Source organism: Ovis canadensis, chromosome 14 (assembly GCF_042477335.2).
Source record: "Ovis canadensis isolate MfBH-ARS-UI-01 breed Bighorn chromosome 14, ARS-UI_OviCan_v2, whole genome shotgun sequence".
NCBI lineage: Eukaryota > Metazoa > Chordata > Mammalia > Artiodactyla > Bovidae > Ovis > Ovis canadensis.
The window spans coordinates 37,997,956-38,014,374 of record NC_091258.1 but is presented as its reverse complement, the minus strand read 5'-3'; the positions used below and the strand labels follow the sequence as shown (position 1 = coordinate 38,014,374).

The 16,419-nt window shown below is 45.7% G+C and overlaps 1 protein-coding gene across 1 annotated transcript in view; it reads right to left on the bottom strand.

Annotated features, from left to right (window-relative positions):
- The window catches only part of NUP93 (nucleoporin 93), a 103,245-nt gene extending 87,563 nt beyond the window's left edge, over positions 1-15,682 (bottom strand). Inside the window, exon 1 of the mRNA XM_069549893.1 lies at positions 15,591-15,682. The gene's annotated coding sequence lies outside the window, so the exon portion shown is untranslated. The remainder of the gene's footprint in view (positions 1-15,590) is intronic.
- Positions 15,683-16,419: the final 737 nt, after the last annotated feature.

The window sequence follows — 16,419 nt, the reverse complement described above, 5'->3', positions numbered from 1 at the left end:
CAATGTTAATGTAATATACAATTACGTCTCAGCTATGAAGCTCAGGTTAATGTTAAAAGGGCATGGTCTCCACCATAAATCCACAGCAAGAGAATAAGGAGTTTTAAAAATGAACATTAAAGGACATTAACTTTAAAGGCAAGGGCACAAGGTTAAAACAAAAACAGCTCAGCTGTAATAAACATGGAAACATTTCTATATTCTTTATGAAGTGCCAAGCTGACTTAAATATTTAGATGAAAAGTCATGTACACTATAACACTTTATCTAAAGTTTCTAGATATTCATTTTTTTTTTTAACAGGCTTCAGCAATACGTGAACCGTGAACTTCCAGATGTTCAAGATGGTTTTAGAAAAGGCAGAGGAACCAGAGATCAATTTGCCAACATCCTCTAGATCATCGAAAAAGCAAGAAAGTTCCAGAAAAACATCTATTTCTGCTTTATTGACTATGCCAAAGCCTTTGACTGTGTGGATCACAATAAACTGGAAAATTCTTTAAGAGATGGGAATACCAGACCACCTGACCTGCCTCTTGAGAAACCTATATGCAGGTCAGAAAGCAACAGTTAGAACTGGACATGGAACAACAGACTGGTTCCAAATAGGAAAAGGAGTACGTCAAGGCTGTATATTGTCACCCTGCTTATTGAACTTCTATGCAGAGTACATCATGAGAAACATTGGACTGGAAGAAACACAAGCTGGAATCAAGATTGCCGGGAGAAATATCAATCACCTCAGATATGCAGATGACACCACCGTTATGGCAGAAAGTGAAGAGGAACTAAAAAGCCTCTTGATGAAAGTGAAAGTGGAGAATGAAAAAGTTGGCTTAAAGCTCAACATTCAGAAAATGAAGATCATGGCATCTGGTCCCATCACTTCATGGGAAATAGATGGGGAAACAGTCGAAACAGTATCAGACTTTATTTTGGGGGGGCTCCAAAATCACTGCAGATGGTGACTGCAGCCATGAAATTAAAAGACGCTTACTCCTTGGAAGAAAAATTATGACCAACCTAGATAGCATGTTGAAAAGTAGACATTACTTTGCCAACAAAGGTCCATCTAGTCAAGGCTATGGTTTTTCCAGTGGTCATGGATGGATGTGAGAGTTGGACTGTGAAGAAGTCTGAGCGCCGAAGAATTGATGCTTTTGAACTGTGGTGTTGGAGAAGACTCTTGAGAGTCCCTTGGACTGCAAGGAGATCCAACCAGTCCATTCTGAAGGAGATCAGCCCTGGGTGTTCTTTGGAAGGACTGATGCTAAAGCTGAAACTCCAGTACTTTGGCCACCTCATGAGAAGAGCTGACTCACTGGAAAAGACTCTGATGCTGAGAGGGATTGGGGGCAGGAGGAGAAGGGGACGACAGAGGATGAGATGGCTGGATGGCATCACTGACTCAATGGATGTGAGTCTGAGTGAACTCCGGGAGTTGGTGATGGACGGGGAGGCCTGGCGTGCTGCGATTCATGGGGTCGCAAAGAGTCGGACACAACTGAGTGACTGAACTAAACTGACTGAATGGAATCAGGCTGTAACTGGCCATCTCTACCTGTGGGAAAATGCAGATTACAGAGTAAGAGGTACTTTCTGGGACAGAAGAATAAAGAAATGGAATATTATTACACAATGGCTCCTGCCTAATGGAGAAATGTTTTTCCTTCAGAAACCTACAAGGCCAATGACATTCTATGAAGTGTCAGAAACATGGTCTCTCACCACAAAGAGGAAAGAAAAGAAACATGCTGCCTCTTCCCCCACATTTTTTTTACTCTAAGATAAAAATAATTTGTCAAACAGAGCCAAGGAGAAGAAAACACTTTTTTTCCTTCATAAGGAAAATTTTGGAACTCCTTGAATAAAACACTGAATGAAACAAAACTTAAAGTTTAAAAAAAAGCAGAGAGAAGAAAATACATCCAATATTTCACATAACATTTCCATGTCAGAGAAATTCAGACAAAGGAAATGTTCAACTTCTCAAATGACTTATCCATACAAAGACTTAAAGTGATGCATTTGAGGGTAAGTAATAAATGTAAAATAAAAGCCATGCTTTACTTCAATATGGTCCAATAAATATGATTTGTCAAAGTTAATGAAGAATTATTCTGACCAGAGTAAAATAAAGGCTGAATTTCTAAACAACATCCTAAACTTCAGTCAATTCAGTTCAGTCACTCATTCATGTCCAACTCTTTGTGACCCCATGCACTGCAGCACGCCCAGCCTTCCTGTCTATTACAACTCCTGGAGCTTACTCAAACTCATGTCCATCAAGTCCATGATGCCATCCAACCATCTCATCCTCTGTCATCCCCTTCTCCTCCTGCCTTCAATCTTTCCCAGCATCAGGGTCTTTTCTAGTCAGTACTTCGCATCAGGTGGCCAAAGTACTGGAGTTTCAGCTTCAGCATCAGTCCTTCCAATGAATACTCAGGCTGATTTCTTTTAGGATTGACTGGTCTGATCTCCTTGCAGTCCAAGGGACTCTCAAGAGTCTTCTCCAACTCCATAGTTCAAAAGCATCAATTCTTCGGTGCTCAGCTTTCTTTATGGTCCAACTCTCACATCCATACATGACTACTGGAAAAACCATAGCTTTGACCAGACAGACATTTGTCGGCAAAATAATGTCTCTGCTTTTTAATATGCTATCTAGGTTGGTCATAGCTTTTCTTCCAAGGAGCAAGCATATTTTAATTTCATGGCTGCAGTCACCATCTGCAGTGATTTTGGAGCCCAAGAAAATAAAATCTGCCACTGTTTCCCCATCTATTTCCCATGAAGTGATGGGACCAGATGCCATGATCTTAGTTTTATGAATGTTGAGCTTGAAGCCAGCTTTTAAATTCTCCTCTTTCACTGTCATGAAGATGTTCTTTAGTAGTTCTTCACTTTCTGCCATCCTAAACTTAACATGCCCCAAACTGAGCTTTAACCTCTTGTCTATAAAACTTGCTCTGCCGCCTTCTCAGTGTGGAGACCCTACCAGTCACTTGGGTCAAAATCCTTAAGTTCAGTTCAGTTGTTCAGTCGTGTCTGACTCTTTGCGACCCCATGAATTGCAGCATGCCTGGCCTCCGTGGCCATCAGGAACTCCCGGAGTTCACTCAGACTCACGTCCATCGAGTCAGTGATGCCATCCAGCCATCTCATCCTCTGTCGTCCCCTTCTCCTCCTGCCCCCAATCCCTCCCAGCATCAGAGTCTTTTCCAATGAGTCAACTCTTCGCATGAGGTGGCCAAAGTACTTGGAGTTTCAGCTTTAGCATCAGTCTTTCCAAAGAACACCCAGGGCTGATCTCCTTTAGAATGGACTGGCTGGATCTCCTTGCAGTCCAAGGGACTCTCAAGAGTCTTCTCTAAAAATCCTTGAAGCTCTCCTCAATTCACATCCCACATGAGACAGGCCAACAAAGCCTTTCAATCTACCGTCAAAGTGCACCCAGGATCTACCTCTTCCCACCATCTTCCCCATCCAAGTCACTATCACCTCTTTCTGGCTCCCCAGCTTAAGCCCTTGACTCCTACAGTCTCAACCTGACAACTAGTGGTCCTTTAAAGGTCTGATCACATCCATCCTCTGTTTAAAACCTCTTGTGTTAACACAGAGTGAAGTTCAATGAAGCAACCCACCCCTTTTCTCCTCCGAGACTCGTCTCCAGCCCCGTCCCTCCTCCTTTCCTGCACTCCAGTCATTCTGGGCCTCTGTGCTGCTCCCCTATGAATCAAACATCATCCTGTCCTTTTTCTGTACCCTAGCTCTCTCAACTGTCACCATGCCTTTGATGCCAACCTGGGCTTCCCTGGTGGCTCAGATGGTAAAGAATCGCCTGCAGTGTGGGAGACCTTGGTTTGATCCCTTGGTTGGGAAGATCCCCTGGAGAAGGGAACTGCAGTATTCTTGCCTGGAGAATTCCATGGACAGAGGAGCGTGGCAGGCTACAGTCCATGGAGTCACAAAGAGTCAGACACAACTGAGCGACTTTCACTTCACTTCATTTCATAGGACAGAATATTTAGGAGTACTGCCTGTTCCCACCCTCAGCACTCCCCCATCTCCCTACGGTCTGTCACCCCAGCCAGAATGTAAACTGTACAAGGATGGCGATTTTTGCCTATTTTGTTCACTGAGGTTCACCCAGTCCCTAGAACAGTGCCTGGCACACAGTAGGTGCTCATCTGCTGAATGAATAGGAGTTTTGTTCTTCCATTTATGGAGACTGTTTTTCTTGAAGGCTTCCTACACATTCTTGCCAAATCCACTGGCAAGCAGAGACCAGAGCAAAAACATTCCCTTCCGACTACCAACTGATACTTAACATTTCCGAGGCTGCACAGCATAAGGCAGTGACAGTATAAATGGCATGAATTCAGATCACACTTGGTCCAGACAAGTGCTTTCCCTCTAAATACCCAGACAAAAACCCAGTGGTATTTTAGAAGAAATAGCCCAGTTTTCAGGTGGACAAATTCCAAACTAAAAGAACAAATAATACATAGAATTGTAGAAAATAAGCTTGTTCCATGTCTGTCTGAAAGAAGACAGTAATATATATGATACTATACTTGGGAAAAACTGGATTTGTCCTGCATTATAACTCAACCAATGGAAACTGATTTATCAAAAAATGCTATTAAAGTTTCCAAGTCTACACTTTGATGCAGTTATCATCCTGTTTCATTAAAACTTTCAAATGCATGGTTAATTTAACAAGTGTAAAGACAATTTTTAACCTTTCTGCAAAAATAAATATCAAATTAGCCACAAAATATAAGGGGTTAAACCAACCACATATCAATATCACTTGATCCAAGATATTGAAAACTGATCAGGAAAATAACCTCACAGGCTTAGTCCAACAGAGAGAACTACAATGGGATGGGGAAGAGGGAGTTGTCAGGGTAAAGTCTCTGTGCTGGGGAAATCTGGTCAGGACACACGCAGAGGCTGGACGTCAGCTGCACCGCGGGAAGCTACGGAGGAGGGGGCCACTCCATGGGAAGAAGCCACTGAGAACCCACCAAGTGGGCTGTGGCACAGCCAGGGCAGCAAATCCGGGGCTGGACAGGAAAAGACCAGCAAGGAGAGCTCACAGCACCGGGGCCCCTCTCCATCAGTAGGACTCCGTGCCTGACTGCAAGGGGCCCCTGGAAACACTGAAAGGTGCTTCAGAGAGCACAGCAGGGTACGAGGGCTCTATGCCTCTGGGAAGGAGTCCTCCAATGACCTCCTCAAACACCCGGTGAAGCTTAAAATGAAGGGCAAACTTATCACTGCTGTCAGAAGGCAAGGCTGGTTGCCCTTTGGGGGGCAGGGGTAGGGAGAAAGGAGGCTCTGGGGATTGGTAATTTTCTTACACCTGGTGCTGCTTAATAGTGTGTTCAATTTGAGCAAGACTCATCGTTCACGCACATTTCTGATTGTGCATCACACCTGAGTAAAAAGCTCCCCTCCAAAACAAAAGGCAATGACCCACTGGTGAATGCTTCTTAGGTGAAAGTTCCCCAGTTCAGCCCTCTTCACCACACCTAGAGGATGCTGAGAAAATTAACTAGAGGGAAAAATGAAAGCCTGCAGCTTTAGAGAGACAGCTCCTATTTAGAGCTAAAGCCAAGGACTGGGCAGATGTCCATTCCCTTAAATTAGTTAGCACTCACCTGTCCATCACTGTGCAAAAAAATGCCCCTTCTATGCACATAAACATTTTCAACAAAGAGAAAAAAAAATCTCCAAATTGCATATAGGATGAAATGAACTTAAAAAAAAAAAAGGGTAAAGCAAAAATGTATCAAATAATTTTGGTCTACTTGCTATTAACATGTTTCTTAATTATGAAAAATATGGTCATTTCCACATAATATAACCATGTTAAATATTTAATCAAGTCAGAAAAGAGTAGTGTAGTATAATAAATACATTTGGTCTTTGTCCCTAAGTTCCTGGCACAAAGCTTCTATAACCCCTGGAATGTCCTGAAGTTCTGAGTCTTCTGGAACTCACAATGAACCCTTTTAAGCACACCTGAATTTATGCAAATGAGGTAACTTGGAGGTGCTATGCTAGGTGGCCTCAGGATGGGGCCGGTCACCAGGAAGACCAAGTAATTAGAAGGTTGGAACTTTTGGCCCTACCCACCAACCTCTGGCAAGGGGAAGCGAGGGCTTAAGCTCTATAGAAACTCCTGAACAATGAGATTTGCTGAGTTTCTGGGTTGGTGAGTCACCTACATGCTGGGACAATGGTTCCAGAGGAACAGGAATGGTACCCAGGTTCCACAGAGACAGAAACTCCTGGGCTAAAGACTCATCTGGACCCCATCTTATGTACCTCTGCACTTGGCCATTCATCCTTCGTGACAAACTGATGAGCGTTAAATAAATGTTTCTCTGATTTCTGTGAACTGCTCTAGTGAACTAATTAAACCTAGAGGTGGGGGGGCGGATACAAGAGCCTCTGATCTGTAGCCAGTTGGTCATAAGTACAGGTAACAATCTAGGAAAGATTAAGGGTAGGAGGAGAAGGGGGTGACAGGATGAGAAGGTTGGACGGCATCACCAACTCAATGGACATGAGTTTGAGCAAACTCCGGGGAGACTGGGAAGTCTGGTGTGCTGTAGTGCATAGGATCGCTAAGAGTCGGACATGACTTGTGACTAAACAACAACCCTTGCAACTACTCAACTCCACTTTAGAGCAGTTAACAGGTAAGTAAGTACAGAGGTGCTCTAATAAAACTTTTATCACGGCCACTTGAATATGAATTTTATAAAATTTTCACATGTCATGAAATAGTCTTTAGATTTTTTTCCCCCAAATGACTTAAAGACATAAAAAATAAAAACTCTTCTCAGTTTCTCTGGCCCATAGCTGTAGTCTGCCAACCCCCAGTTTGCCGAGGGTATCTGAGCTAGACCTGCTAAGTGCTTACCAGCCTGCTTCAGTGTCCTGCAAGACTCACCCTCACTAGGCCTTAGCAGTGACAACCCTCATACAGAGACTGAGCGACACAATCGGCCTGCTGTCACTTCCCTCCCCTCTTTAAGCTGTTTGTTTGGACAGCACATCTGGGAGAAGAATCTGTTTGGTAAATGATGAAATGTGTCCAGTAAAGACACACAGAATGTGTTCTGACCTACCGCACAGAATGCTAGTGGGAACTCACTGCCCTGCTCAGGTATACTGCAACATACTGAACAACCCAAGTGAATTTTTCCTTTTCCTTATCACCCAAAATCCAAACAGCCTGGCTCTCCAAGAAACACCAAGGGCTGAGAAAGAGATGAAAGGATAAAGACAAGGCCATCCATTTTTCCTTCAGCGTTAAAGAACTCTCAATTCACTGAGGTGCATGGGGAGATGATACCAGCTACTTTCCCTGCAGAATGTCAAAGTACTCAAACAATACTTTATTACCACTCACTGTGGAACTCTAATTTTACCATATACTCAAATATTATCTCTTTCAACTACAAAGATCCTGCAATCTAATAAACACACATTAAGCACTGCTATACATTTTCTGGATGTTGCCAGAGGAGGATTTCATATACATGAGGGGAAATAACTGATGTTGCAGTTTATACCTTTTTTCTTTAAAATATACAATAACAATGTTATTACTTCTATTATTTTTAGAAGTTTTGACAGTAATAAAAAAATATTTTAAAAGGAATTGGTAAACAGGAGAAGATTGAACTCTGAGCCCACACACCTGGTTCAAATCTAGAAGGTTCACTTACTAGCTGAAGGTGGGTTGACCTACCCTGGGATAGAATCCCAATCTCCCCCACAATTTTCTCGTCTCTAAAGAGGAGAGAACAATGCCTATCTATTTCAAGGCGCTGATGACAGACAGGAAGTATTTTTATTAACTCTTGTGATTTACGTCATCATAAAATGGTATTTTAGCTTCTTTCCAAAGTTGCCAATTTGGCAATATTTTGTCAATTGCAAACATCTCTGCTTCAAAGAAATCTAGTAAATATATGATACTAAATTATGACTTATTTAACCACAGCTTCATATCATTCAGTAAGAACTTCTGGGAGACAGCTGCAATTTTTACATGTACAATTTTTAAATTTCCCACTATCAAATATGGTTTTAATTATAAATCCAAATTTCCACAATGAAAGTGTGACTCAAATGAAATTTAGCATTGAATTTGAAGCGGAAATCTTGCCCTCAAACCTTATTAATTAGACTGTAGTAGGATTAAAACATAAGAACAGTGTTCAATGTTCAACACTAAGATTAATGAGGAAAGCCTCACAGGAAGTGTCAAAAGTTGAAGACTGGCTCTGTTCTCCACTCTTCTTCCGAATATATAAACTATGGTTAAATGACAGTAGCATTCCACTTTATGCTGTATCTGTCAGCTGTCAATTACAATAACCAAAATAAAATTACACCCTAACAGATACTATTGTTTCAGACACCTCTAGAAGACTAGAAAAAAATTATTTTATAAAAGTGTTTTCAGATAATTTTTTATAGTCTTGTGAAACTAAGTGAAAGAGTTAGACCTAATCATTATTCAGAAGGTAGACACTGGAGAAAGTAAAGAACTAAAATAAACTACCCTAGGAAGAAGAGAAATTGAAGACCTGGTGATTCAGTACAAGTATGGGGCTGCATGACTCCATCAGGAGTGTGTAGTGTCAGCTTTTCTGATACATAAAATAACACCTGTATTATTTCAAGGAGCAAAGAGAAACAGAAACCAAATATCCACACAGCCCACTTCCTGACCAACTCTCACAGTGGAAGGCCTGGGGTAGAATGTAGACCCCAACCTGGCTCTGCCCCACATCAGCCCTCCGACCCTGGGATCTGCCCTTCCTCATCTCCAGATCCCGGCTTCATCACCAATGAGACGAAGGGGTTGGCTCGGGTGATTTCTAAGGTCCTGCCCACCATGAAGAATCTATAGATGTGAGATATTTCAATTGTCTCTAAACTTAACAGAGGATGAGATGGTTGGATGGCGTCCCTGACTTGATGGACATGAGTTTGAGCAAGCTCCAGGAGGACAGGCATGGACAGGGAAGCCTGGAAGCCTGGTGTGCTGCAGTCCATGGGGCTGCAAAGAGTAAGACATGCCTGAGCAACCGAACTGACTGAAACCCAATGAACGTGCCCTCGGAAGGAGCAGCCCCAACTCAGTGGTGATGAAAAGTATCTGTATGTAGAATCTTGGGAACATAAACCAGGGCAGATCAACAAGCCTGCCCCTAAAAGGCTTTGGCTCTCCTCTCTAAACTAAGGATTCTCAGCTGGGGGCGGCTTTGCCCCCTGAGGAGCTCTGGCACTACAGGAGAGGCATTTCTGGTTGTCATGACTGAGAGAGAGACCACGTGCTACTGACATCTAGATGGCCAAGGCCAGGGGTGCTGCTACACGTCCTACAGTGCACAGCACAGCTTCCACAGCGAAGAATCATTCAGCCTAAAATATCAACAGTGTCAAGGCTGAGAAACCGTGCAGAAACTAAGGAAGGCTTCTTGTCCTGAGGGCCACGACACTAGCATCAAAGGCACCTGGAACCTCTGGAAATATATGCATGAGTCTTAAAAAATACACAAGAAAAGCACTACAGCTGTTACCAGAGTCTACCGAAAGTCTGAGTCCCCTTCCCACTCCACCTCAAATAATCTTAAAGCACTGTATAATTCAGAATTATACCATTTGGGTTTTTCATGGTGGTATATTCATGCCCCAGCATATCACACGGCACTGGAAAAGATCAAACCGCAGCTACGTGGAACAACAGGGATAAAAGGACCTACAGCAGCTACATACCAAAAAGGACATATTCATGAGTCCATTTCCATGGATTTTAAGAACAGAAAAAACTAATCTATGGTGCTAGAAATCAGAACACTGGTTATTGGGGCAGGGGGTGGGTGGTTAAGGGAACAGGGAATGATTGGGAGGAAGGACAACAGAACTCTCCTGTCACTGCAGACTGAAGCGCGTCCCTCCAGAGGTCACCGTGAAAGGCACTCAGTCCTGTCCAACTCTGCGACAACCATGCACCACGCAATTCTCAGGCCAGAATACTGGAGGGGGTAGCCCTTCCCTTCTCCAGGGGATCTTCCCAACCCAGGGACTGAATTCAGCTCTCCTGCATTGCAGGCAGATTCTGTACCAACTGAGCTATCAGGGAAGCCCATGAAAGTCGTTATGCTCAAGTACTAACGTGAAAATATCTTGAGAAGTGGTCTCTGGGAGGTAATTAGTTTAGATGAGGTCATGAAGAGGGCATCCTCAAGATGGGACTGGTACACTACTAAGAAGAGCCACCAGAAAGCTGCTTCCTCCATCTCCACCCCCACTCCACACGCACATTCACCCAGCAAAGTACACGTGAGCACACTTGAGATGGTGGCCGCCTAGAGCCAGGAAGAGAGAGGACCCTCACCAGAACCCACCATGTGGCACCCCAGTCTCAGACTTCCAGCCTCCAGAGCTGTGGGAAAACACACTCAGGCCGTGGTAATACACAGCCCAGGCGAAGACATCGGGCTATTGGAAATATTCTATATTTCAAAATGGGTGATGGTGACAAGACTGAATAACTATGTAAAAGTTCATAAGCTATACTAAATATATATTAAGTGTATATATTATATATATATATAAAAGCTTGTTCACAGGATAGTATTTAGAAGACATAGCAAGAAACTTAGCATTACCTTGAGAAAGAGAGTAAAGCTAAGATTTGGGAGATTCCTACTTTTCATTTTATACCCTCTGTCAATCCAAATTCCTGTCCATTCGTGAATGTGACCCTTTCTAATTCTTAACAGCGTGTTCATCTGAACACTGCTCTGAACTCCATCTCAGTGTTTGTCTCATCACTGCCCCTGCACCCTTGATGGCAGTGAATGTCAACTCCACACCTCCACCCTGCTCCTTGCACTTGCACTCCAACCCAGGAGTCTCGAGGCACCGCCCGCGCACGTCCACTCAATCCCATAACTGTCACACCCCGCACGTCTCCAAATGCAGTTATTCACCGCCGCCGGCGCCACCGCCTTCCCAAACCCCTCCACTTGTACCCTGGCTGCTCTCTCAGGTTATAACTCATCCTTCTCCTTGCACCTGTGCATGGATTGTTTATTTGTAGGTATTCTCCACTGTCCAGACTCAGAAACCAAAACAGATGCAGATACACTTTTGAGAGGCAGCAGGGAGGTATTCCTCATTATCCAAACTATTGCTACTCCCTAACAAAATCTCAGGAAACCAGTACTACAGATTTAGATGACATGACATCCCTCCAAATCCCTCATTACCTAAACAGATTAGACAGCAAGGGACACTATATTTTTACAGTGTCTTCTGTTGCTTTTTTCTTTTTCCAGCTTTACTGATATGTAACTGACCCATCATACAGTATCATTTTAAGGCACACAATGTGATGATGTGGTAGACATAAATACTGTGAGATCATTACCACAAGAAGGCTAGTCTAACTGTCGCTTCCATCTTCATCACCATCGCTCTTGGCCAGACTTCCCGCACTTTAAACCCAAGTTCTTGCTGGATGCCAGTTCCAGCCCCTCCCAATGCCTATCACTTGCTCATTGCAACCATGTCCATCTTTCTGCCATCACTTTTCCTCTGTTGCTCCTGCACAAAAGCCCTCAATACATCCCACTCATGGGATCCAACTGAGGCACTCTCTTTGCAGAAACCCTGTGTGCGAGCAACGTGATCCGCTCTGTCTCTGACCGTCTTCACCTACTCCCTGCTCTGTGCTCGTGCCCCATTTTTCACAGCCAGGAACATCTACTCGCCTTCCACCACCCCGGGACCCAGCTAGGCACTGTGCCCCCTAACTGGGTGACTTCAGGTAGTTAACCACTCCTTCTGCGCCTGGCCTATGAAGTGGAAACACAGTTGTACTTTCCTCACCTGCCACACAATAACCACTCAAACATCAGCTACCATTACCACCAATTCAAGTCCTACCTGCCAAACGGTGTTCCTCCACACCAGTTCCCCAGCAATCTCCCCTCAGTTCCTCTCGACTTCATTTATCTATTTGTTGTGCATGTTTGCATATGGCCAATAGTCTGTTTCTGTGCTCCACGGGGTTTCTGTAGCCTCCTTATTTCACTCTGGAGTTTTCACAGAGCTATTTGTCATCAACATCTAGTTGTTTATTTGTTTCTGTGGGAGGACAGGCATTAGGACCTGTTAGTCCAACACCCTGCTAACTTCATTCTCCTCATTTGCCTTGTTATTGTCTATTAATATCTAGATTCCTTCTCTCTCAAACAGCTTAAAATTTAAAGTATTCTGGAGCTTTACCTATTTAAAAAAAAAAAAAAAAGGCTTCAACTACAATTCTCACCAGTGGCCATCAGTCTTCCGGATGGCTACAGACCTCTCTGAATCCATTCACATTCATGTGGGCATCCAAGAGAAACACACACTCTTGAACAGGCAGTATCAGGAAATTCAATGTTGCCTTTCCCCAGAAAGTCAATCCAAGGACCGTGGTGGTCTATCTGGGCCCAGGCAAGGAGCCTCATCTGTCAACACAAAGGTGACTTCCATATCTCTCTGTCTAGCCGAGCTCTCTCCCTGGGCCAGTATTTCTAACTGTCCACCTGACACCTATACCTGGCTGACCAGTGGGTGCCTCAAGCTACACATTATCCCAAATGCTTCACTTCTCCCGCTTCCTAGCTGCCACTGCAACTCCCACCATCACCACCTCCTCCTCCTCCATTCCCAGTCTCTCTAACCTCATTCTTTTCTCCTGATCACCTCAACAATCTAAGCCTTCTCGTTCCTCTAACCCACCCTCCCCTCAGCCAGAGAGGTTAATTCTTTCTGAAATGCTGCCCTCCTTTGCACTTGACCCACTCAAGGCCACCTTCCATCCCCTACATGCTCTGATGCAGCCAACTGAGGTGTCCTCCAAAGAATGGGCGCAGCCACCCTTACCATCCTCATCTGTTACTGCCCGCCCCCCATAGATACCCCAGCAGTTCGCTACTCCTTGGGGTGCCTCATGCTGTCCCCTCCCTTCATACCCCAGGACACGCAGGTGCACACTCTGCTAGAACACACACCTACCCTGTCACACTCTTAGGTTGCTTGCAAAGTGAACTGGGAGAGTCCTAACTACCTCAAACTGCTCCCACACGATTCTGAACCTTCAATTACTATTCTTTCCTGGACATCTGGGAAAATGGTGATGATCTCTCCCTGAGTCTGTCTCCTTCTCCACATGGAGAATTTTGGTAGGGTAAGGTTCACAGCCTGCTCAGCTCTTAATCTTCAGTTGCTAAGTTTGGCACAAAAAAAGTACCAAATCACTGTTTGCCGAATGAAAGTGGCCAGTTCCCTGAGGACCTGTACCTCAGGTCCTCCGATCTTAGCTCTGACCCCTCCCTCTCAGTGGTATGTCTTTCTTTCTCTCTATTTTCTCCTTCAGCCCGTCAGGAAGCAGGTGCAGACACACAAGTTCACTATCTTGAATCTCCAATATTCCCACCTCAGGGTATTTGCACTGGCTGTTTCCCTCCAGGAATGCGCTTGCCCTAGATATTACCCTCTCAGATTACAATCAGGTCTCTGCTCAGATATCCTTGTCCTCTTTTTAAAAGGGCCCTGCCACCACATGCTATCCCTGTAGGCTCACCGCGGGTGCTGTGCCCCACAGAAACAGCAACTCAGTGAGTGCAGGCCTATCTCAGGCACCACTGGATCCCCAAATCTTTATTGGTGTCAGAAACATGGCCTAATTTCCCATGTGTTGAGTACATACTGTGTGGCAGGTCTAGGTGCTGGAGATACAGTAAGGAACAGAACAGATAAAAATTCCCCTTTCATGTTCCCAAGGGGAAAAATAAACAATACTTAAGATAAACAAGAAAAATATAACAACAACAACAAAATTGATAAAGGAAGACAGGAAGTGGAAGAAGTCTCACTAGGTGACTCATGAATAAAAATCTGAGAGAAATGAGGGAGCAAACCATGTGAATACTGAATCACAAGCCCAAAAGTTCTGAGGCTGAAGAATGTCTGCCATGTGGAAAGAGCAGGGAGCAGAAACTAAAGTGCAAAAGTAACAGTGGGTCAGATTATAGCTCCCTGTAAGAACTTCATCATTTGTTTGTTTTTCGGTCATGCAGCACAGCCTGTGGGATCCTAGTTCCCAGACCAGGGATGGAACCTGGGCCTGAGACTTGAGTCCCAACCACTGGACCACCAGAAGATTCCCAAGAGCTTATCTTAAAATGAGATGGGGACCCATTGGAGGGCTTTATGATCTGCCTTAAGGGATCCTTTTATCTGCTGTGCTGAAAACAGGGGTTAGGGCAGAAGCCAGGAGAACAGATGGGAGACTACTTCAATAATCCAGGAGGTGATGGTGACTGGGCCAAAGGCACTGGACATAAAAAAGCAGTCAAGGATAACTCAAAGGTTGTTGATCAGAGTCTTCTATGTTACCGAGAAGAGACAAAAATAGCAAGAAGAGCGGTCTGGGAAGAGAGGTAGAAGGGAGCTTGCTAGCGCTCTCCTGACATGTTCAGTCTGAGTTCCCTACCAACCATCTAAGTAGGCAGCTGCATACAGGTGAAGGGAGAGGCCCAGGCTGGAGATATTCAGGTGGGATCTGTTAGCCTAATAAACACGTATTTATAATGATAGCCTTGAGTGACATCACCAGGAATGAAAAATAAAAATGTCCCAAACACAAGTTCACAAAGAAGAATAACTGAAAAGAAGAATAGATATGATGCCTAAGGACACCCTCTCGCCCCTCAAACAGAACACAAAGGTGACCCTTGCTGAAAGACCTTTTGGTCAAAACACAACCTCCTTCGCACAGCCGGCAGAGGGGCAAACCAGGACCAACTCTGTCAATGGGTCGTCCAAACTTTGAACAAAGACCCCTGCGGTCCGCCCCATAATCTCTTAAAAATGAAACCCAGTAAATGTAGGTATTGCCTTTGTAAAAGATGGGGTGCTGTGGGCCCAGAGAAAGTGAGGGCCACGTCCAGGTTCTAATCACTAGCATCTGCCTGCACGGGAAGGAGCATTCTGCTGGATGCAGACGGAGGAGATAGGCCACGGCTCACAGGGTTGTCCTTCTCCTGGGAGGGCACCGCCTCCCGACAGGGTCTATCCATCCCTGAGGGGCGAGCGAGCTGGCAGGGCGCGGTCAGGAAGGTAATCAGGCACAGTGGGGTGCGGGGGAGGGGCATCGATAGAGACAAGGGTGGACTCGCGGGGCAGGGTTGGACGTGGGGGCGTGGCGCGCCTGCAGAGCGCTGGGGTGGGACATGAGGGCCGCCAGGAGGCCGCGGCTCCATGTTCGGAAGGAGGGCAGATAGAAGGCACCGCGGGCGCACCCTGACGCTATAATGAGGGGCGGTTCGACAGGGCGCTGTGTAGCCGGGGTGAGGCGTGCCGGCTGACGTGAGGCGAACGGGAAGCGTGGGCAGCACGGTTCTGAACATGTGGACCGGGCTCCGCCCAGCCTCGAGGACCTGGGTTCAAGGATACGCCGCGTGTCAGAAGGACGGGGCAAGAACCACCCTTACCTGGCGCATCAGCAGCCGTGTCCCGCTCGCAGGTCCCGGCTGGAGAACGCGGCCGCCGCTTCTCGCGCCGCTCGTCCGCGCTTCCTGATTGGCCGAGGCCGGCCCTCCCAGAAGCCCCCGCGCGGCGCGCCGCCAAATGAACTTTATGGAGACCCGTGGTGGAGGACACGGACACGGGCGGGGCTAGGGGCGGGGCCTTCGACTGAGCGGTCACTCCCCACACTTCCTCGGCCACCGCCCTCACCCTTCCCACGTGGTTAGAGTGAACTCGGGCGCAAGAGAGCGGTCGCACAATGGCATGCGCGGATTTCTTACCCTTTATTGAGCACTATCCAAGTGCCAGGCACTATTCTAGGCACTAGGGGCACAGTGGTGACCACGACAGGCAAGGTCCCTGCTCTAATGGGGTTCTCTAGGTGGTGGGGGAAATGAAAGTGAAAGTCGCTCAATCGTGTCCGACTCTTTGCGACCCTATGGGCTGTAGAGTCCATGGAATTCTCCAGGCCAGAATACTGGAGTGGGTAGTCTTTCTCTTCTCCAGGGGATCTTTCCCAACCCAGGGATCGAACCCAGGTCTCCCGCATTGCAGGCGCATTCTTTACCAGTTGAGCCACTAGGGAAGCTCTTGGTGGGGGAAGTATAATAAATGACTGCCAGTTTGTAAGGAAGGCAATGGCGAAACAAGCAGATTAACGGGAAAGAGAATGCCTGTGTGGTCGGAGACGGCCTCTCGGAGAAGGTGATTGCTGAGCTGAAACTTAAATGATGAGAAAGGGTCAGCCTTGCATAGCCTTGGGTGCCGAACATTCCGAGTAGAGGGAACAAATCT